Source organism: Muscardinus avellanarius (genome assembly GCF_963383645.1).
Source record: "Muscardinus avellanarius genome assembly, chromosome: X".
Lineage (NCBI taxonomy): Eukaryota > Metazoa > Chordata > Mammalia > Rodentia > Gliridae > Muscardinus > Muscardinus avellanarius.
In genome coordinates, this window is record NC_137792.1 from 71,633,893 (window position 1) to 71,655,771 (window position 21,879).

The window sequence follows — 21,879 nt, forward strand, 5'->3', positions numbered from 1 at the left end:
ACCTACACTTAACACTAAATCCAACTAGAAGGATCTCCGGAATTACCACAGACTACCAAATCGTGGTGAATGGAGAAGTTAGACCAGTTCAGCCCTAACTGTGGAAAACAGAGACTCTAACATTGAGTTTGGTCTCAGAGGCATCTGCCACTTACAAAGGCAGGGAAAGACCAAGACTCCACATATGTGGAAAATATGGAGGGCAATCTATGTTTAACACTAGATCCAGCCCCAGTGATACAGGCTATCTGCATAGCATGAGAAAGATTCAGATAAACAGGCTTGTAGCAGGAAAGGTACTGGTGGCACTTGGTATTTGCACAGAGAGAGACTGCAGAGGCCCAGTCTGCTGAATACTTATATATTTGTAGGGATGCATTATTTTGTTTTTGTTTTTTTTTTTTTTTGCTCTCTTGTGTGTATGCCTTTTTGATTGACCTACTCCCAACCCCTCTCCCAAGTTTCTTCCCTTACACATACCTATGCTCTTCTCTCCATCCCTTTTCTTTTTTCTTTCTTTTTTCTTTTTTTTCTTTTTTTTTTCTTCCTGGATCTGAGACTTTGTAGTTCAACCTGGAGAAAGTGGGGATGGCGTCTGCTTTTGGACATAGAAGAGGCTCAGACAGACTCAGATCTGATCAGTGGAAAGTGTGGGGGGAGACCTACACTTAACATTATACCCAACTAGTAGGATCTCTGGGATAACCACAGATTAGCCAATCATGGTGAATGGGGAGAAGTCAGACCAGACCAGCCCTAGTTGTGGAGAACAAAGGTCTTACATTGAGTTTGGTCTCAGAGGCATATGCCACCAATGAAGGCAGGGTAAGACCAAGAGTCCACATCTATAGAAGGTGACCTGTGCTTAACACTAGATCCAGCCCCATGAATACTGGCCACTATGTCAACTGAGAAAGAATCAGAGAACCAGGATTGCAGCAAAAAAGATGGCAGTGGCACTCAGTGTCTGCATGGAGAGAGAATACAGAGGCACAGAGTGCTGAATGTTCATTTATTTGTAGATTCGCATTAATTTGTTGTTGGAGATGTTTTGGGTTTTTGTTCTGTGTGTGTGTGTGTGTGTGTGTGTGTGTGTGTGTGTGTGTGTGTGTGAGAGAGAGAGAGAGAGAGAGAGAGAGAGAGAGAGTATAAGCCTGCTTTTTACTTTCTTCCCACTCTCCCAAGCTTCTTCCCTTATACATGGTTGCTCTCTTCTTTCTATCAATTTTCTTTCTTTTTCTTTTTACTCTCCTCTTTTCTCCACCTTGTCTTGTATTAAATTGACCTCATATCACTTACCAGAAACTTTACATTGATTATGAGAATATTACTACATATTAACCATCTCTAATCTCTACTATATAATACCTTACCAAATTCATACTCTCATTCTATTTGATCCTATATGAGGATTTACCCTATTCTTACATTTATGACTTCACTTTCCTCCTCACTCAACATTCACAATTGAAAACAACACAACTAGCCCTTGGATATACTACTGACACCTAAAGACTGAGAGAAATCTATCAAAAGCAAAAGATATAAACTTCTGATATCATGAAAAGGAGGAATAACAAGGAAGCTGTGGTTCCTGAAACACCACAGTAACAGAACGTGACAACACAGAATTTAAGAGATCTCTAGAAGGTAAAATCAGGAATATAACTGTAGAAATAATACAGGACTTCCAAAAAGAATTTAGAGAGAGTCTGAAAGAAATAAAGGATGCAATCATTGAAGTGAAGGCATCAATTCAAATTATAAACAATTGATTAGACCATATGGAGAATAGAATCTCTCTCCTAGAAGATGATCCCTCCAAAAACAAACTCATAGTATATAATTTAGAAAAAACAATTCAATAGCATGAATTGGACACTGAAAAAATATGAGCTCAATTAAAAAGTGCTAACCTAAGAATAATTGGCATAGAAGAGGGAAAAGAAGGTGAAACCAAAGGGATCAACAATCTTTTCAAAGAAGTAATATTAGAAAAATTTCCAAACATAGAGCAAGAGATCTATAAACAGGTACAGGAAACATAAAATTCTATTTAGACAAGATCAGAGAAAAGGTTCCCCACACCACATAATAGTGAAACTGACCAATATCAAAGCCAAGGAGAGAATCTTAAAGGCAACAAAAACAAAAGGCAAAGTGACTTTCAGAGGCAAACAAATTAGAATCATTCTAGACATCCCAAACCAAGACATTAAAACCAGAAGGGCCTGGTATAGCATATTCCAAACTCTGAAAGAAAACAACTTGCAGCCAAAAATTTTTAGAGTTGCATTAATTTGTTGTTGGAGATATTTTGGGTTTTTGGTGTGTGTGTGTGTGTGTGTGTGTGTGTGTGTGTGTGTGTGTGTAAGAGAGAGATAGGGAGAGAGAGAGAGAGAGAGAGAGAGAGAGAGAGAGAGAGAGAGTATAAGCCTGCTTTTTACTTTCTTCCCAAACCCTCTCCCAAGCTTCTTCCTTTATACATACCTACCCAGCAAAACTATCTCACAAATTAGATGGGGAAATAAAAATCTTCCATGACGAACAAAAACTGAAGGAATTTATGTTTTCCAAACCAGCACTAGAAAAAATACTCAAAGAGATTAACTGCGAAGAAGAAATAAGTAATACACACCAGAACCAGAGAAACAAGAATCTCCATCCAGAAAATAATTAAGCAAAGAAGAAAAAACACTATCTCAAACAGATGTTAAATCTCAATATGTTAGGAATTAAAAATCATCTCTCAATAATCACACTGAATATAATGGCCTCAACTCCCCAATAAAAAGACATAAAGTAGAAAAATGGATTTTAAACCAGAATACATATATCTGCTGCCTGCAAGAAACACACCTGACAAGTAAAGATAGTAACAAACTTAAGGTAAAGGGCTGGAGCAATGTAATCCATGCCAATGGAAATTGAAGACAAGCAGGAGTAGCAACTATAATATCAGACAAGTTAGACTTCAAGCCCAAGCTTATTAGAAGAGACAGAGCAGGTCATTTTTTTACTGGTAAAAGGGACAATTCAGCAAGAGTAAAAAACAGTAGTCAACATTGATGCCCCAAACATAGGTGCAGCTACTTTTGTAAAACAAACTCTTTGTGACATTAAGTCATACATAAATCCCAATAAAAAATACTGGGAAACTTCAACACCCCTCTCACACCATTAGGCCAATCTTCTAGACAAAAGGTCAGTAAAGATGCATCAGACTTAAAGAACACCATCAAACAAATAGATTTGTTAGACATATATAGAATATTCCACCCAACTACATCATAGTTCATATATTTCTCAACTGATCACAGAACCTTCTCCAAAATCACATTCTGAGCTACATTCTAAGAAGCCAACATCACATTGATACCAAAACCAAATAAAGACAGCTCATAAAAGTAAAACTTCAGGCCCATATCTTTGATGAACTTGGATGAAAAACTGCTAAACAAAATACTAGAAACACTCATTCAAAACCACATCAAGAATACCATACATACACCATGACCAGGTAGGATTCATCCCAGGGATGCAAGGCTGCTTCAACATATGAAAATAAATCTATGAAATTCATCATATCAACAGAACCAAATACAAAAATCATATGATCATTTTAATAGATGCTGAAAATTATTTGACAAAATTCAACATCCATTTATGCTAAAGGCACTGCAGAGAATCTGAATAGAATCTGAATAGATCAAAACAGACCTTAACATCATAAAGGCAATCTACAATAGGCCCACAGCCAACAGTATATTAAATGGGGAAAAACTGCAAGAATTTCCCCTAAAAACAGAAACAAGACAAGGATGTGCACTATCACCATTTCTTTTCAATATAGTACTTGAGACTCTAGCCAGAGCAATAAAGCAAGAAAAGAAAATCAAAGGAGTACAAATAGGAAAAGAGGAACTCAAACTTTCACTATTTGCAGATGACTTGATACTGTACTTAAAAGATCCAAAAAATCAATCAAAAGGCTTATAAAACTGATTAACAAATTCAGCAGTGTCTGAATATAAAATCAATCTTAAAAATTGGATCTTTTATGTATACCAAACATCCACTGAAAAAGAAATCAAGTAAATACTTTTTCCCACAGAAAAATAAAATACTTAGGAATAAACTTAACTAAAGACTTAAAAGACCTCTACAAAGAAAATTATAAAACATTGAAAAAAGAAATTGAAGAAGACCTTAGAAGATGGAAAAATCTTCCATGTTCATGAGTAGGCAGAATAAATATCATCAAAATGGCCGTACTTCCAAAAGTGATCAATATGTGGGACTGCATTAAATTGAAGAGCTTCTGTACAGCAAAGGAAACTATCAAGAACCTCAGCCAAGATACAACAGAATGGGAGAAGATTTTTGCTAACTACTCCTCTGATAGAGAACTAATATCTAGAATAAACACAGAACTCAAGAAACTCAGCACTAAGAAAACAAATAACCCAATTAAAAAATAGGCAAGGGAAATAAATAGATACCATGAAAGAAATTCAAATGGCCAATAAATATATGAAAAATGCTCAACATCATTAGCAGTCAGAGAGATGCAAATCAAAACTACCCTGAGATTTCACCTAACTCCAACTAGAATGGCAATCATTCAAAACACAAACAACAACAAATGCTGGTGAGGATGTAGAGAATTGGGAACTCTAAACATTGTTGGTGGGACTGCCAATTAGTGCAACCACTTTGGAAAACTGTATGGAGGATCCTCAGAAGAATGGGAATGAACTTACTATATGACCCAGCAATACCACTTCTGGGTATCTACCCAAAAGAATGGAAACCAAACTAATGTATTATTATCTGCACAATTCACCATTGCCAAACTATGGAACCAGCCAAGATGTCCATCAACAGATAAATTGATTACAAAGCTATGTGACATGTGCACAATGGAATTTTATTCAGCCATAAAGAAAAATATAATTATGTCATTTACAGGAAAATGGATGAAACTGGAGAATATTATGCTAAGTGAGATTAGTCAGTCACAAAAAATAAGAAATTGGATGCTCTCCCTAATATGCGAAAGCTAGGGAGAAAACAGGTCATAGGGGGAACTCTTGATGAAGAAGGAGATACTATAGTTAATCAATAAAGCGACCTGAGGTGATGGGAGGGGGGAAGAAGGAAATTCTCTTATGTTCATGATTAACATTAATAAATATATCAAAGTCAATCATTAAGCTAAACATGAGAAGGAAAGAAGGGGAGGGAATGGGATGGGAATGAGTTAAGGGATAATTGGGTGATGTGTGCATCTATGCCTCCATCTTGTACTCTATTAAGATGTATAATTACTATGCACCGATAAGTAGTTAAAATAGAAAAAACTGAAAAGAAAATTAAAAAGATTATTTTTTGGAAAAATTTTTAAAAATCTAAATAGTTTCTATGCACTTCAGGTCCTTTGTACTCACTGTTTCCTCTGCATGGAATGTTCTTCTCAAGATTAATTTTTCCTTCCTTCCTTCCTTCCTTCCTTCCTTCCTTCCTTCCTTCCTTCCTATTTTTGTAGTACTGGGTATTGAACCCAGGCACATTCTACCTCCAAGCTACATCCCCAGGTTTACTATATATTTTTTTGGAAACAGGGTCTCACTAAGTTGGGGAAAGTCTCACTAAATTGCTGAGGCCAGCATCAAACCTGCGATCCTCCTTATTCAGTCTTCAAAATACTGTTATTACAGGCATGCACCTGTAATCCCAGATTTTTTTTCAGATTTTCTTATCGCCTTCTCACTTCTTTCATGGCTTCACAGACCACCATATCAAAAGTGGCATATTTATGTTTTCTCTTATATGTGGAAGATAGAAAATAGGAAAGAAAAAGGACCTCATGAAAATGAGGAAACCAACAGAGTAGTAGAACGAAATTGGGGGAGAGTGGAGGTGAAAGAAAGGGAATTTGGGGGGAATAAAAACACATCATATAACATTATGAGTGTATGTGCATGTCACTATGACTCTCATTATAAGTACAAATACAATGCACCAATAAACATTTTAAAGTAGCATCTCTGCCTCATTTCGCCTCTTAGTCTGTCTCCTTTGTTTTCTTCTTAACATTTATCGTGGCTTCACATAGATCATATACAACATTGCCTTTTTTCTTCCTTCTACCACTAGAATGTGAGGTGCATGAGAATAGAACTTTGTTTATTCAGTGCTATAGCCTCAGCATCTAGGACTAAGCTTGTTTCTTATTAAGTACTCAACAAGTATTTGTTTAAATTAATCTCTTCTTTAATTCCATTGCCCCACATTTAGTTTCAGCACTCATCATCTCTTATTTGGATAATTTAATCAGTCCTTTAACTGGTCTCTAGGTTCCCCAACTTCCATTCGGTAGTCAAAATGATCTTTGAATACAATAGATCTGTTGGTGTGGTGACACACACCTGTCATCCTAATACTTGGGAGGGTGAAACAGGAGGATCACAGCCTCAGCAACTTAACATGACCCTCAGCAACCTAGTGAGGCCCCGTTTCAAAATAAAATAGGGTTGGGAATGTAACTCGGAAATAGAATGCCTCCGAGTTAAATCTCTAGTACGTGGTAACACACACACATTTTAATGAAATGACCAATCCCTAGTGCCAAAAAAAAAAACAAACAATCAAGAAGCATATACACAAAAAACCCACAAAAATAGCAAAACCAGATCTAATTATGACATTATTCTTCAGGATAAAAGAACTTGGCACCAGGCATTTCATTAATTTGGTTCACATCACTCAATCATGAAATAAGTATTTCATGATCATCTACCTTATAGCAGATACTGTTTTAGATTCTGGATATATAACAATAAATGAGATAGTTCCTCCTTTCTTCCCAGTAAGCTTATAGGACTGGCTCACATGTCTTGACACTGACAAGCACAGAGAGCAGAGTGGGCTGAGGGACAGAGGTCAGGGTGAAACAGCTGACATAGAAGCTTCCTACCTGTCTTCTGGGTATAAATAGCATTTTCCACAATGCTCATTCCCGATAACTGTCTCATTTACAGAAAGAATTTTCCTTGGATGGCCCCTAGAAATGGATACTGGGACAAAGAAGAGCGGCAGAGAGAGGCTGAGATTACTTCAAATATCCACACCAGGCCTAGATGGGGGAAAAAAGGAAAAGAAGCAGAACCCAGGGGTGAAATACACTAAGAATAAAGTTATCCCTGTTTGGGCAATGGAAGTGTTGGGAGGGTAAGCTGAGAAGATATTTCTGCCCAGTGTCTAAGGGCCTGTGTATTGGGAGACCAACCTGCTATACAGATGTTGCAGTTCTTTCCCAGGAGATGATCGCAGAGTAAATAGAAAGCCCCCCTATCCAGGAGATGGGGATTCAATGCAAGGCATTTTACATGCTCAGCAAGCATTCTACCTCTAAGATACAACCCTGACCCCCAAAAGCTATTTCTCCTATTTATCAAAGTCTTATAATTATTTTTTTTAAATTAATTTATTTTTTAAATTGGTGCATTGTAGTCATATATCAATCACATTGGAGTACAAGACTTGAGAGGATATACAAGCACACATCATCCAATTAGCCCTCCTCCAGCCCCCGTCCCATTCCCTCCCCCTCTCTCCATCCCACACTTCTTTGGTGATTTACTTTGATACATTTGTTTATGTACCTCCTGCATTTTAAAGAGGCTCCGTCCTCCAGTATTACATACCCTCTGATTGGTCACATTAGTTGCTTCACTATAGGGCCCTTTCTATAGCTCAACCTCTTCCTGTTGCCCTTTTCCTCCTAGTTATTGCTGATTAAGAGAAGCGTCTGATTTATATTTTCTGTGATATTTCTCTGTGCATGCTGCGTTGCAAGTACCAATCCCATTCTTGATGGTCCCAGTAGTGGCCTGGCTACTCAGTGGACTGATCTAGACCTCGCTGGCTCACGCGGCGGCCTTACCTCATGGGAGGACCCAGTTCTGGTCTCGCTGGCCCCTGAACCGGTCAAACCCCTAAGCTGACTTTGGTCCCGACCTTGGAGGCCGCAGGAGTGAACTTGCCTCACGCCAGTCTCCGATGCTGGCCATTGGCCCCTGCACCGGTCTAACCCCTTGGCAGGATTCCAATCCCGGCCTCGGAGGCCCCAACACTGGTAATGCCTCACGGCAGGCTCCGATGCCGGCCTCACTGGCCCCAGCACCGAACTAACCCCTTGACAGGCTCTTATCCTGGCCTCAGAGGCCCCAGTACCGGCCTTGCCTCAAGGCAGGCTCCGATGCCGGCCTCGCTGGCCCCAGCACCGGCCTAACCCCTCGGCAGGCTCCGATCCCGGCCTCGGAGGCCCCAGCACTGGTCATGCCTCAAGGCAGGGTCCGATGCCGGCCTCGCTGGCCCCAGCACCGGCCTAATCCCTCAGCAGGCTCTTATCCTGGCCTCGGAGGCCCCAGTACCGGCCTTGCCTCACGGCAGGCTCCGATGCCGGCCTCGCTGGCCCCAGCACCGGCCTAACCCCTCGGCATGCTCCGATCCCGGCCTCGGAGGCCCCAGCACTGGCCATGCCTCAAGGCAGGCTCCGCTGCCGGCCTCGTTGGCCCCAGCACCGGCCTAACCCCTTGGCAAGCTCTTATCCTGGCCTCGGAGGCCCCAGTACCGGCCTTGCCTCACGGCAGGCTCTGATGCCGGCCTCGCTGGCCCCAGCACCGGCCTAACCCCTCGGCATGCTCCGATCCCGGCCTCGGAGGCCCCAGCACTGGCCATGCCTCAAGGCAGGCTCCGCTGCCGGCCTCGTTGGTCCCAGCACCGGCCTAACCCCTTGGCAAGCTCTTATCCTGGCCTCGGAGGCCCCAGTACCGGCCTTGCCTCACGGCAGGCTCCGATGCCGGCCTCGCTGGCCCCAGCACCAGCCTAACCCCTCGGCAGGCTCTTATCCTGGCCTAGAGGCCCCAGTCCCGGCCTTGCCTCAAGGCAGGCTCCGATGCCGGCCTCACTGGCCCCAGCACTGGCCTAACCCCTCGGCAAGCTCTTATCCTTGCCTCGGAGGCCCCAGTACCGGCCTTGCCTCACGGCAGGCTCCGATTCCGGCCTCGCTGGCCCCAGCAGCGGCCTAACCCCTTGGCAGGCTCCGATCCCGGCCTCGGAGGCCCCAGCACTGGTCATGCCTCAAGGCAGGCTCCGATGCCGGCCTCGCGGGCCCCAGCACCGGCCTAACCCCTTGGCAGGCTCTTATCCTGGCTTCGGAGGCCCCAGTACCGGCCTTGCTTCATGGCAGGCTCCGCTGCCGGCCTCGCTGGCCCCAGCACCGGCCTAACCCCTCGGCATGCTCCGATCCCGGCCTCGGAGGCCCCAGCACTGGTCATGCCTCACGGCAGGCTCCGCTGCCGGCCTCGTTGGCCCCAGCACCGGCCTAAACCCTCGGGAAGCTCTTATCCTGGCCTCGGAGGCCCCAGTACCGGCCTTGCCTCACGGCAGGCTCCGATGCCGGCCTCGCCTGCCAAAGTACCGGCCTAACACCACCGGCAGGCTCTTATCCTGGCCTCGAGGCCCCAGTACCGGCCTTGCCTCAAGGAAGGCTCCGATGCCGGCCTCGCTGGCCCCAGCACCGGCCTAACCCCTCAGCAGGCTCTTATCCTGGCCTTGGAGGCCACAGTACCGGCCTTGCCTCACGGCAGGCTCCGATGCCGGCCTCACTGGCCCCAGCAGCGGCCTAACCCCTCGGCAGGCTCCGATCCTGGCCTCAGAGGCCCCAGTACCGGCCTTGCCTCAAGGCAGGCTCCGATGCCGGCCTCGCTGGCCCCAGAAGCGGCCTAACCCCTTGGCAGGCTCCGATCCCGGCCTCAGAGGCCCCAGCACTGGTCATGCCTCAAGGCAGGCTCCGCTGCCGGCCTCGCGGGCCCCAGCACCGGCCTAACCCCTCGGCAGGCTCTTATCCTGGCCTCGGAGGCCCCAGTACCGGCCTTGCTTCACGGCAGGCTCCGATGCCGGCCTCGCTGGCCCCAGCACCGGCCTAACCCCTCGGCATGCTCCGATCCCGGCCTCGGAGGCCCCAGCACTGGTCATGCCTCACGGCAGGCTCCGCTGCCGGCCTTGTTGGCCCCAGCACCGGCCTAACCCCTCTGCAAGCTCTTATCCTGGCCTCGGAGGCCCCAGTACCGGCCTTGCCTCACGGCAGGCTCCGATGCCGGCCTCGCCTGCCAAAGTACCGGCCTAACCCCTCGGCAGGCTCTTATCCTGACCTCGAGGCCCCAGTACCGGCCTTGCCTCAAGGCAGGCTCCAATGCCGGCCTCGCTGGCCCCAGCACCGGCCTAACCCCTCAGCAGGCTCTTATCCTGGCCTCGGAGTCCCCAGTACCGGCCTTGCCTCAAGGCAGGCTCCGATGCCGGCCTCGCTGGCCCCAGAAGCGGCCTAAACCCTTGGCAGGCTCCGATCCCGGCCTCGGAGGCCCCAGCACTGGTCATGCCTCAAGGCAGGCTCCGATGCCGGCCTCGCGGGCCCCAGCACCGGCCTAACCCCTTGGCAGTCTCTTATCCTGGCCTCGGAGGCCCCAGTACCGGCCTTGCTTCACGGCAGGCTCCGATGCCGGCCTCGCTGGCCCCAGCACCGGCCTAACCCCTCGGCATGCTCCGATCCCGGCCTCGGAGGCCCCAGCACTGGTCATGCCTCACGGCAGGCTCCGCTGCCGGCCTCGTTGGCCCCAGCACCGGCCTAACCCCTCGGCAAGCTCTTATCCTGGCCTCGGAGGCCCCAGTACCGGCCTTGTCTCAAGGCAGGCTCCGATGCCGGCCTTGCTGGACCCAGCAACGGCCTAACCCCTCGGCAGGCTCCGATCCCAGCCTCGGAGGACCCAGCACTGGTCATGCCTCAAGGCAGGCTCCGATGCCGGCCTCGCTGGCCCCAGCACCGGCCTAACCCCTTGGCAAGCTCTTATCCTGGCCTCGGAGGCCCCAGTACCGGCCTTGCCTCACGGCAGGCTCTGATGCCGGCCTCGCTGGCCCCAGCACCGGCCTAACCCCTCGGCATGCTCCGATCCCGGCCTCGGAGGCCCCAGCACTGGCCATGCCTCAAGGCAGGCTCCGCTGCCGGCCTCGTTGGTCCCAGCACCGGCCTAACCCCTTGGCAAGCTCTTATCCTGGCCTCGGAGGCCCCAGTACCGGCCTTGCCTCACGGCAGGCTCCGATGCCGGCCTCGCTGGCCCCAGCACCGGCCTAACCCCTCGGCAGGCTCTTATCCTGGCCTAGAGGCCCCAGTCCCGGCCTTGCCTCAAGGCAGGCTCCGATGCCGGCCTCACTGGCCCCAGCACTGGCCTAACCCCTCGGCAAGCTCTTATCCTTGCCTCGGAGGCCCCAGTACCGGCCTTGCCTCACGGCAGGCTCCGATTCCGGCCTCGCTGGCCCCAGCAGCGGCCTAACCCCTCGGCAGGCTCCAATCCCGGCCTCGGAGGCCCCAGCACTGGTCATGCCTCAAGGCAGGCTCCGATGCCGGCCTCGCTGGCCCCAGCACCGGCCTAACCCCTCGGCAGGCTCTTGTCCTGGCCTCGGAGGCCCCAGTACTGGCCTTGCCTCACGGCAGACTCCGATGCCGGCCTCGCTGGCCCCAGCAGCGGCCTAACCCCTCGGCAGGCTTCGATCCCGGCCTCGGAGGCCCCAGCACTGGTCATGCCTCAAGGCAGGCTCCGCTGCCGGCCTCGCTGGCCCCAGCACCGGCCTAACCCCTTGGCAGGCTCTTATCCTGGCCTCAGAGGCCCCAGTACCGGCCTTGCCTCACGGCAGGCTCCGATGCCGGCCTTGCTGGCCCCAGCACCGGCCTAACCCCTCGGCATGCTCCGATGCTGGCCTCGGAGGCCCCAGCACTGGTCATGCCTCAAGGCAGGCTCCGCTGCCGGCCTCGTTGGCCCCAGCACCGGCCTAACCCCTTGGCAAGCTCTTATCCTGGCCTCGGAGGCCCCAGTACCGGATTTGCCTCACGGCAGGCTCTGATGCCGGCCTCGCTGGCCCCAGCACCGGCCTAACCCCTCGGCAGGCTCTTATCCTGGCCTAGAGGCCCCAGTACCGGCCTTACCTCAAGGCAGGCTCCGATGCCAGCCTCACTGGCCCCAGCACTGGCCTAACCCCTCGGCAGGCTCTTATCCTTGACTCTGAGGCCCCAGTACCGGCCTTGCCTCACGGCAGGCTCCGATTCCAGTCTCGCTGGCCCCAGCAGCAGCCTAACCCCTCTGCAGGCTCCGATCCCGGCCTCGGAGGCCCCAGGACTGGTCGTGCCTCAAGGCAGGCTCCGATGCCGGCCTCGCTGGCCCCAGCACCGGCCTAACCCCTCAGCAGGCTCTTATCCTGGCCTCGGAGGCCCCAGCACCGGCCTAACCCCTTGGCAGGCTCTTATCCTGGCTTCGGAGGCCCCAGTACCAGCCTTGCTTCACGGCAGGCTCCGCTGCCGGCCTCGCTGGCCCCAGCACCGGCCTAACCCCTCGGCATGCTCCGATCCCGGCCTCGGAGGCCCCAGCACTGGTCATGCCTAACGGCAGGCTTCGCTGCCGGCCTCGTTGGCCCCAGCACCGGCCTAACCCCTCGGCAAGCTCTTATCCTGGCCTCGGAGGCCCCAGTACCGGCCTTGCCTCACGGCAGGCTCCGATGCTGGCCTCGCCTGCCAAAGTACCGGCCTAACCCCTCGGCAGACTCTTATCCTGGCCTCGAGGCCCCAGTACCGGCCTTGCCTCAAGGCAGGCTCCGATGCCGGCCTCGCTGGCCCCAGCACCGGCCTAACCCCTCAGCAGGCTCTTATCCTGGCCTTGGAGGCCACAGTACCGGCCTTGCCTCACGGCAGGCTCCGATGCCGGCCTCACTGGCCCCAGCAGCGGCCTAACCCCTCGGCAGGCTCCGATCCCGGCCTCAGAGGCCCCAGTACCGGCCTTGCCTCAAGGCAGGCTCCGATGCCGGCCTCGCTGGCCCCAGCACCGGCCTAACCCCTCGGCAAGCTCTTATCCTGGCCTCGGAGGCCCCAGTACCGGCCTTGCCTCACGGCAGGCTCCGATGCCGGCCTCGCTGGCCCCGCACCGGCCTAACCCCTCGGCAGGCTCTTATCCTGGCCTAGAGGCCCCAGTCCCGGCCTTGCCTCAAGGCAGGCTCCGATGCCGGCCTCACTGGCCCCAGCACTGGCCTAACCCCTCGGCAAGCTCTTATCCTTGCCTCGGAGGCCCCAGTACCGGCCTTGCCTCACGGCAGGCTCCGATGCCGGCCTCGCTGGCCCCAGCACCAGCCTAACCCCTCGGCAGGCTCTTATCCTGGCCTAGAGGCCCCAGTCCCGGCCTTGCCTCAAGGCAGGCTCCGATGCCGGCCTCACTGGCCCCAGCACTGGCCTAACCCCTCGGCAAGCTCTTATCCTTGCCTCGGAGGCCCCAGTACCGGCCTTGCCTCACGGCAGGCTCCGATTCCGGCCTCGCTGGTCCCAGCAGCGGCCTAACCCCTCGGCAGGCTCCAATCCCGGCCTCGGAGGCCCCAGCACTGGTCATGCCTCAAGGCAGGCTCCGATGCCGGCCTCGCGGGCCCCAGCACCGGCCTAACCCCTTGGCAGGCTCTTATCCTGGCTTCGGAGGTCCCAGTACCGGCCTTGCTTCACGGCAGGCTCCGATGCCGGCCTCGCTGGCCCCAGCACCGGCCTAACCCCTCGGCATGCTCCGATCCCGGCCTCGGAGGCCCCAGCACTGGTCATGCCTCACGGCAGGCTCCACTGCCGGCCTCGTTGGCCCCAGCACCGGCCTAACCCCTCGGCAAGCTCTTATCCTGACCTCGGAGGCCCCAGTACCGGCCTTGCCTCACGGCAGGCTCCGATGCCGGCCTCGCTGGACCCAGCAGCGGCCTAACCCCTCGGCAGGCTCCGATCCCAGCCTCGGAGGCCCCAGCACTGGTCATGCCTCAAGGCAGGCTCCGATGCCGGCCTCGCTGGCCCCAGCACCGGCCTAACCCCTCGGCAGGCTCTTGTCCTGGCCTCGGAGGCCCCAGTACTGGCCTTGCCTCACGGCAGACTCCGATGCCGGCCTCGCTGGCCCCAGCAGCAGCCTAACCCCTCTGCAGGCTCCGATCCCGGCCTCGGAGGCCCCAGGACTGGTCGTGCCTCAAGGCAGGCTCCGATGCCGGCCTCGCTGGCCCCAGCACCGGCCTAACCCCTCAGCAGGCTCTTATCCTGGCCTCGGAGGCCCCAGCACCGGCCTAACCCCTTGGCAGGCTCTTATCCTGGCTTCGGAGGCCCCAGTACCGGCCTTGCTTCACGGCAGGCTCCGCTGCCGGCCTCGCTGGCCCCAGCACCGGCCTAACCCCTCGGCATGCTCCGATCCCGGCCTCGGAGGCCCCAGCACTGGTCATGCCTCACGGCAGGCTCCGCTGCCGGCCTCGTTGGCCCCAGCACCGGCCTAACCCCTCGGCAAGCTCTTATCCTGGCCTCGGAGGCCCCAGTACCGGCCTTGCCTCACGGCAGGCTCCGATGCTGGCCTCGCCTGCCAAAGTACCGGCCTAACCCCTCAGCAGGCTCTTATCCTGGCCTCGAGGCCCCAGTACCGGCCTTGCCTCAAGGCAGGTTCCGATGCCGGCCTCGCTGGCCCCAGCACCGGCCTAACCCCTCAGCAGGCTCTTATCCTGGCCTTGGAGGCCACAGTACCGGCCTTGCCTCACGGCAGGCTCCGATGCCGGCCTCACTGGCCCCAGCAGCGGCCTAACCCCTCGGCAGGCTCCGATCCCGGCCTCAGAGGCCCCAGTACCGGCCTTGCCTCAAGGCAGGCTCCGATGCTGGCCTCGCTGGCCCCAGAAGCGGCCTAACCCCTTGGCAGGCTCCGATCCCGGCCTCGGAGGCCCCAGCACTGGTCATGCCTCAAGGCAGGCTCCGCTGCCGGCCTTGCGGGCCCCAGCACCGGCCTAACCCCTTGGCAGGCTCTTATCCTGGCCTCGGAGGCCCCAGTACCGGCCTTGCCTCAAGGCAGGCTCCGATTCCGGCCTCGCGGGCCCCAGCACCGGCCTAACCCCTTGGCAGTCTCTTATCCTGGCCTCGGAGGCCCCAGTACCGGCCTTGCCTCAAGGCAGGCTCCGATCCCGGCCTCGGAGGCCCCAGCACTGGTCATGCCTCAAGGCAGGCTCCGATGCTGGCCTCGCTGGCCCCAGCACCGGCCTAACCCCTCAGCAGGCTCTTATCCTGGCCTCGGAGGCCCAAGTACTGGCCTTGCCTCATGGCAGGCTCTGATGCCAGCCTCGCTGGCCCCAGCACCGGCCTAACCCCTCAGCAGGCTCCGGTCCCGTCCTCGGGGGCCCCAACACTGGCCTTGCCTCACGGCAGGCTCCGATGCCGGCCTCGCTGACCCCAGCACCGGCCTAACCCCTCAGCAAGTTCCGGACCCGACCTCGGAGGCCCTAGCACAAGCCTTGCATCATGGCAGGCTTCAATGCCGGCCTCGCTGGCCCCAGCATCGGTCTAACACCTCTGCAGGTTCCAATCCCGGCCACGGAGGCCTCTATAGTGGCCTTGCCTCACAGAAAGCTCCGATGTCGGCCACTGGCCCCGGCGCCCGCCTAGCCCCTCAGCAGGTTCCAATCACTGTCTCTGTGGTTATTATTTCAAAGGTTCCAGTTGTAATGTATCAGATCTCTGCCTCCCCCGAATATTGGCCACTGGCATTGCCACTGCCTCCACCGTTTCAAATCCTTCCCAGGCTCTTTTTCCACTCTGAATGTTGTCCAGTGTTCCTAAGCATGCGTGATGGTAGCATTCGACATTTGGTGTAATTTCTCCAAAAAAATAAAGTTGGTAAGATCCGGTTTCTGCTTCTCCTGAATACAAGTCTCCACCACCATCGCGAAGAACTCTTTCAACACCGCATTTCTCCTTGGTCTCCGCTAAACTCTCTCCTTATATGTGATGTCTGAGATTCTTAACAATATAGAGAAATAGCAGTCCTCTTTCACGGCGAATTTTTCCATAAGATCCAGTGCATTTAGATAAGTTTTGTCTGCATCTCCAGTGTCCTGGCATCCATAACGGCTTTCTTACCACCTCTCCGATATTTTTCTTTATCTTTTTCTGTTCTGGGCCCGGTTTCTCCAGGGGTCTGGCGTGCTACTCGCAGTTCGGCCGGGACCCAGAGTCCCGCGATCCGGGCCCCAGCTGGCGTGCCCTGTGCTCGACCCCCGCCCAGAACTCAGTGTCTTACTGGGCCTTGTTTCTCCAGGGGTCTGGCGTGCTACTCGCAGTTCGGCCTGGGGCCCAGAGTCTCGCGACCAGGGCCCCATCTGGCGTGCCCAGCCCGCGACCCCTGCCCAGAACCCAGCGTCTTACTGGGTCTGGTTTCTCCAGGGGTCTGGCGTGCTACGCGCAGTTCGGCAGGGGCCCAGAGTCCCGCGACCCGGGCCCCATCTGGCGTGCCCAGCCCGTGACCCCCGCCCAGAACCCAGCGTCTTACTGGGTCCGGTTTCTCCAGGGGTCTGGCGTGCTACGCGCAGTTCGGCTGGGGCCCAGAGTCCCGCGACCCGGGCCCCATTAGGCGTGCCCCGCCCGCCCAAAGTCTTATAATTATAAACAAAAGTGGTCAGCCAAGGAGTATCACATGCTCAGCAAGCACTCTACTTCCAAGTTACACCCCTAAACCCCAAAGCTATTTCTCATATTCATCAAAGTCTTGTCATCATAAACATAAACATCAGGGATTTCAGGAAAAATGACTTAAAAAGTTCAAGTCAAACAAAGCAATATCTGGTCTTGAAGGAAGCAAATGATGAAAGGATTAAAAAGGATCTCTGAAAAAATGAAAATATATTACATATAGAAAATCAGAGAAAGCAATCAGAAAGTGAGAATACTCATTTAAAAATGCACATATAGTTAGAAAGCACAAATCTGAAGGAGAAAGTACAAGAGTTAAAATTTCAGGCCTTGTATAATGGCACATGCCTATAATCCCAGTACTTGAGAGGCTTAGACAGGAGAATCCCAGGTTCCAGAGCAGCCTCAGCAACTTAGTGAGATTCTCAGTAACCTAGTGAAATTATTTCAAAACAACAACAACAACAACAACAACAACAACAACAACAACAACATAGAGCTGGTGATGTAGCTACGAGGCAGAATGCCCCTAGGTTCAATACCCAATACCAATAAACAAATAAATTGAATTATCAAAAAGTTATAAATTGAAACAGTTTTTCCTTTAAAATCAAGCTTGTAATCCATGTGTGCTTGTGCACGCTTGTAATCTCAGCATTTGGGAGGCCAAGACAGGAGGATCACAGATTTGCAGCTACCCTAAGGTACTTTGTGAGACTTTCTGCAACTTGGTGAGAACTTGCTTCAAAATAATGAATAAAAAATAGGGCTGGAGGTGTAGCTCAAAGGTCGAATGCCCCTGAGTTTTATCCCCAGTACTGCAAAAATAAAAATCAAACTTGTAAAAGGGTTTAAAATAGTTCTAAAGCAGTTTCCACAATTGTTCAGAAGATTCTCTGTACTTTTGCACTTTTGCATTTAGTATTGATGGGTTCTTGCAGGGTGTCTCTATGCCAACAACATGTTTCCATATTTGGTAGTTCAAACATATATCTATGAAAAACATTATCTCTTAAATTTGGAAAAGTTTTTTGAAAAGTTTGCTCTTCACATCCTAGGCAATAATTATATTCAGTAACTGGTAAGACAAAACGAATCATTTCTAAGAACTAGAATAACCCAAGTATTTAATAAAATCTAGGACTATTTCAATTCATATAATTAGAGTCGGATGGAATCTTAAAATACCATCTGAATTTTAGGAAAATAAAACTGAGGACCATAGAGAGGAGATGGGTCACCCACACTCACTAAAGCATTGTTGCTGAAACTGGCCTTCAAAAATTTAACCCACTTCAGAATGGAAATCAATTTAAAGTTCAGGAACAAACTCTTATCAGAGTTTAAGTTATGTGATTTTTCTATATTTCTGGCATTGCTTCTGTTGAACAGGATAATTGGCAGAAGGAAACCAATAGCCACCTTACAAAATAACGTTTTTTAAACAAACACCAATGGAAATAGTTTTAGAAAACACAAACAATTCAGCTCAACTGCTGTCAAGGTGCAAGGAAACCATTTTGATCCTTGACCAGGAATGAATTGCCTGTTCTCAAATAAATGTGCCTATATCAAATAACATTCTAGAGCTAGGACTGGTGACACATGCCTATAATTTCATTACTGGGAGGGCTTAAACAGAAGGATTGCAGGTTCTAGACCAGCCTCAGAAACTTAGGGAAACCATGTTTCAAAATAAAAAATAAAATAGGAGCCAGATGTGTTGACACATGCTGTAATCCCAGTACTTGGAGGGCTGAGACAGAGAGATTGCAAGTTAAAAGCCAGTCTGTGAGAAATAATTGGATCTTTTCTATCAAAGGAATCACTTGACTTGGGCTCCATTTTGTAGAACTGCCATCGTATAACTTTATTTGAGCTTGTAATTTTGTAAAGATAGTTTTTTTTTCTAGAAATAGTGAGTACCAACCCTTCCCCTAGCATCACCTTCAGCCAATGACATAAAGATTGTGAATCTATATTCCCACCAGTAGGACCACAGCACAGAAGCCCCCATTGAAAATAAAATTCCCAGCAAGTTTCCTCCATGATTTTCTTGCACACTTGACTTTAATGGTTACAGGATCTCTTTTTGCAAAAATAAAATTTGCCTTGCTGAGTTGCTGTCAAATACATGTCTTTTTTAAATGATGCAATAAAAAATGTTCTTCTGACAAGTCTCAGCAACCTAGTGAGAACTTGTTTCAAAAATAAAAATGTAAAATGGGATGGGGTGTAGCTTGGAGGTAGAATGGCCCTGGGTTCAATCCCTAGAACCACACACACAAAAATAGGGCTGGGGTTGTAGCTTGAAGATAGACTGCCCCTGAGTTCAATCCTCAGTACTGACAAAACAAGACAAGAAAAACAAAACATAAAACCAATAACATTGTAGGGCTTTTAGACACCACTTCCTATAAAGATAAGATGATCAGTGCTGGAGATGTGTTCAGTGGTTAGAGCACTTGCCTAGCATGTGTGAGGCTGTGCATTTGTCCTCAGTATCAAAAAAACAAATAAAAATACAATGACCAATAAATCACTTCTCAGAGCCCATCACATTTTATGAGTTATATTTGTGTCTCTTTGCCAATACATAAGAGCTATTATGACTTCAGACAAGCGACCTTTCTGAGATGTTAGACATTTAAGATGTTACAACTATTATTATATTATTATTACCATGACTAGTATTGTAGATTCCCACTTAAGATAAAGATAATTAAATGCCTACCTCATAGGACTGTTATGGTAATTTAATGAGATAATACAATTTTAAAAATACTTTAGCACTTTTTAACATAGTAATCACTCAGCAAATGGTAGTTATTAATAGTTGTGGTAGCAGTAGTATTACAGTGTTTGATCTAATATGAAGGTTAAGTTATAAAGATGATATATTAAGTCAGTCACTTTACAATTATTCTTGATAAATTCTACACATTTCCCATGAGCCACACAGTTCCTATGGTGTATATACTGTCCGGTTGATTTACACCTATCTCATGCTAATTGTGTGTCATACACTTACTAAATGGTATGGCAAATAGAATTGCTTTTTCTTTTTTTTGGTGGTGGTGGTACTGGCGTTCCTGGAAGCCCTTCTACCTCCGGGATACACTCCCACGGGCTACACTCCCAGACCTATTTTTTAACATTTTTATGTGGAAACAGAGTCTCTTAAGCCAGTGAGGCTGGCTCCAAACCAGCGCGATCCTCCTGTCTCCACCTCCCAAGTGCGGAGATTACAAATGTGCGCCACCACGCCCGGCTAGAATTGCTTTCTGTATATTTTCTATTTTCCTTTATCAGAGGAGAATAATATGCACACATAGTCAAATTTACATAAATTAAATACTGTATGTTGGACACCACTGATTTATAGGCATTGGGGTACTGGTAATACTGACTGACCCCCTTGCTCCTATATGCCACATCTGTGGGAGATTTGCTAAGAGAAGAGCTTACAATTGGAAATATGTACCTTCTGCAGCTCCAAAGAATCTCCCAAGGACCTGAGAGTTATTCTCAGGAATTCAAGTAAAATATAAGATCTCAATCTCTAAGACTCCATGAGAGCACAGAATTCTCTCTTTTATAATTACTAGCCAACAAACTGGCCGAGTTTCATTTAACCAAACTGTGGTACTTTTTACTTTTCCGACTGTGAGTTCCATGCTCTCCCTTTAGTTACATGTTATAAGATTGCTTTAAGAATCATTAATTCTGAGGTTGGGCGTGGTGGCGCACACTTGTAATCCCAGCATTTGGGAGGCAGAGACCGGAGTGGACAGCCTCAGCTACTTAGGCCCTTCGCAACCCAGTGAGACCCTGTTTCAAAAATAAAAAATAGGGCTGGAAGTGTAGCTCAGAGGTACAGTGCCCCTGGGTTCCATCCCCTGTACCGCAAAAAAAAAAAAATCGTTAATTTTGGAGGCGACAACACAGCTGAGCTATATATTATTAGTCTCCCACTAGCTTTGTAGTAGATAATACTTCTGGTGTACTTTTACACCTATTTGGAAATAGCCGCTCATCAATCAAGTTCAGCCTCCTTCCTCTCTTAGTTTTCCATTCAAACTTTGCTGAGATTTCCCTTCCATTATTTGGAGTCCCTCTGGTATCCCCAATGCTCACTCGTTTGGGCATATTAGAGGAAACATATGTCCCTTCTCTTTCTGTGTTTGGCTGATCTCACTTAACATAATGCTTTCCAGTCCTTTCCATCTTCGTACGAATATAGCAAGGTTAGCCTGGGTATTAAGTATAGGGAGGAGGGAAGGGAAACGAGTGGGGGGAGAGGGCACCAAATACAGATTAAATGTATAACATTTACTTTCAATAAAAAAATAAAAAAAATACTTGTGGTGTATGGTTTATAAAGAAAACAGTTGCCTTGGTAACTTTTCAGGGACTTAAAGGTCATTTTTATTGAAACCATCAACTTTTTACTTGGGCCTGTGCAAGTATACAATAGGTAACTGCTTGGCATCAGGAGGCTGAAAACTCCATCCCCAGATCATGACAGTGCTACTGTTCTCTGGGCATAGGTTCCTTGGAGAGCCATGCCGTTTGATTATGCATGTACAGACCACTGATTACTTTTGCCCCAAATCACCTTTTCCCATGTCTCAAGACGACCCTGTTTCTTTAGCACATAAGTGCCCCCAACCATACCTTGAGGTAGGCAGATCTGAAACTTAGGTCTTCCACCTCCACACTCAGCCACCTTGAAAATAAACTTTCTTGCAAAACTCATTATTTTAGTAATTGGCATCCTATGTAGCAAGTGAAACAGCCCTGGTTCAGGAATACTGGCTTCCTTCAGTGTCATCTAGTATGAGCACTACCCTCTGCTGCTTTCTTGTCCTCTGAGACAAATAGGCTGATAGTTTTTCAAGGGCTGACCAGGAGACTCTATTAAATAGAAACCATAGAATTTTAGAGTTGGAAAGGATCCTGAAGGTATTGACAATTGTACTAGGTGTACAATATCACAGTTCCAGATGTGACTGTGCTACTTACAAGCCAGATGATACAATTGATCCCCCGACTTTGTGTGTGTGTGTGTGTGTGTGTGTGTGTGTGTGTGTGTGTGTGTGTGTTTGTGTGTGATACTGAGGATTCAACCCAGAGGGGCATTCTACCTCTGAGTTATATCCCAGATATTTTTTTTTGCTTTGAAACAGGATCTTGCTAGGTTTCTGAGTTTCAGAAAGTTGCTGAAACTGGCCTTGATACTCTGATCTCAGACTCCCAAGTACTGGAATGACAGGCATAAGCCACCACACCTAGCTCCCCTCTGACTTTCAATATGCTTA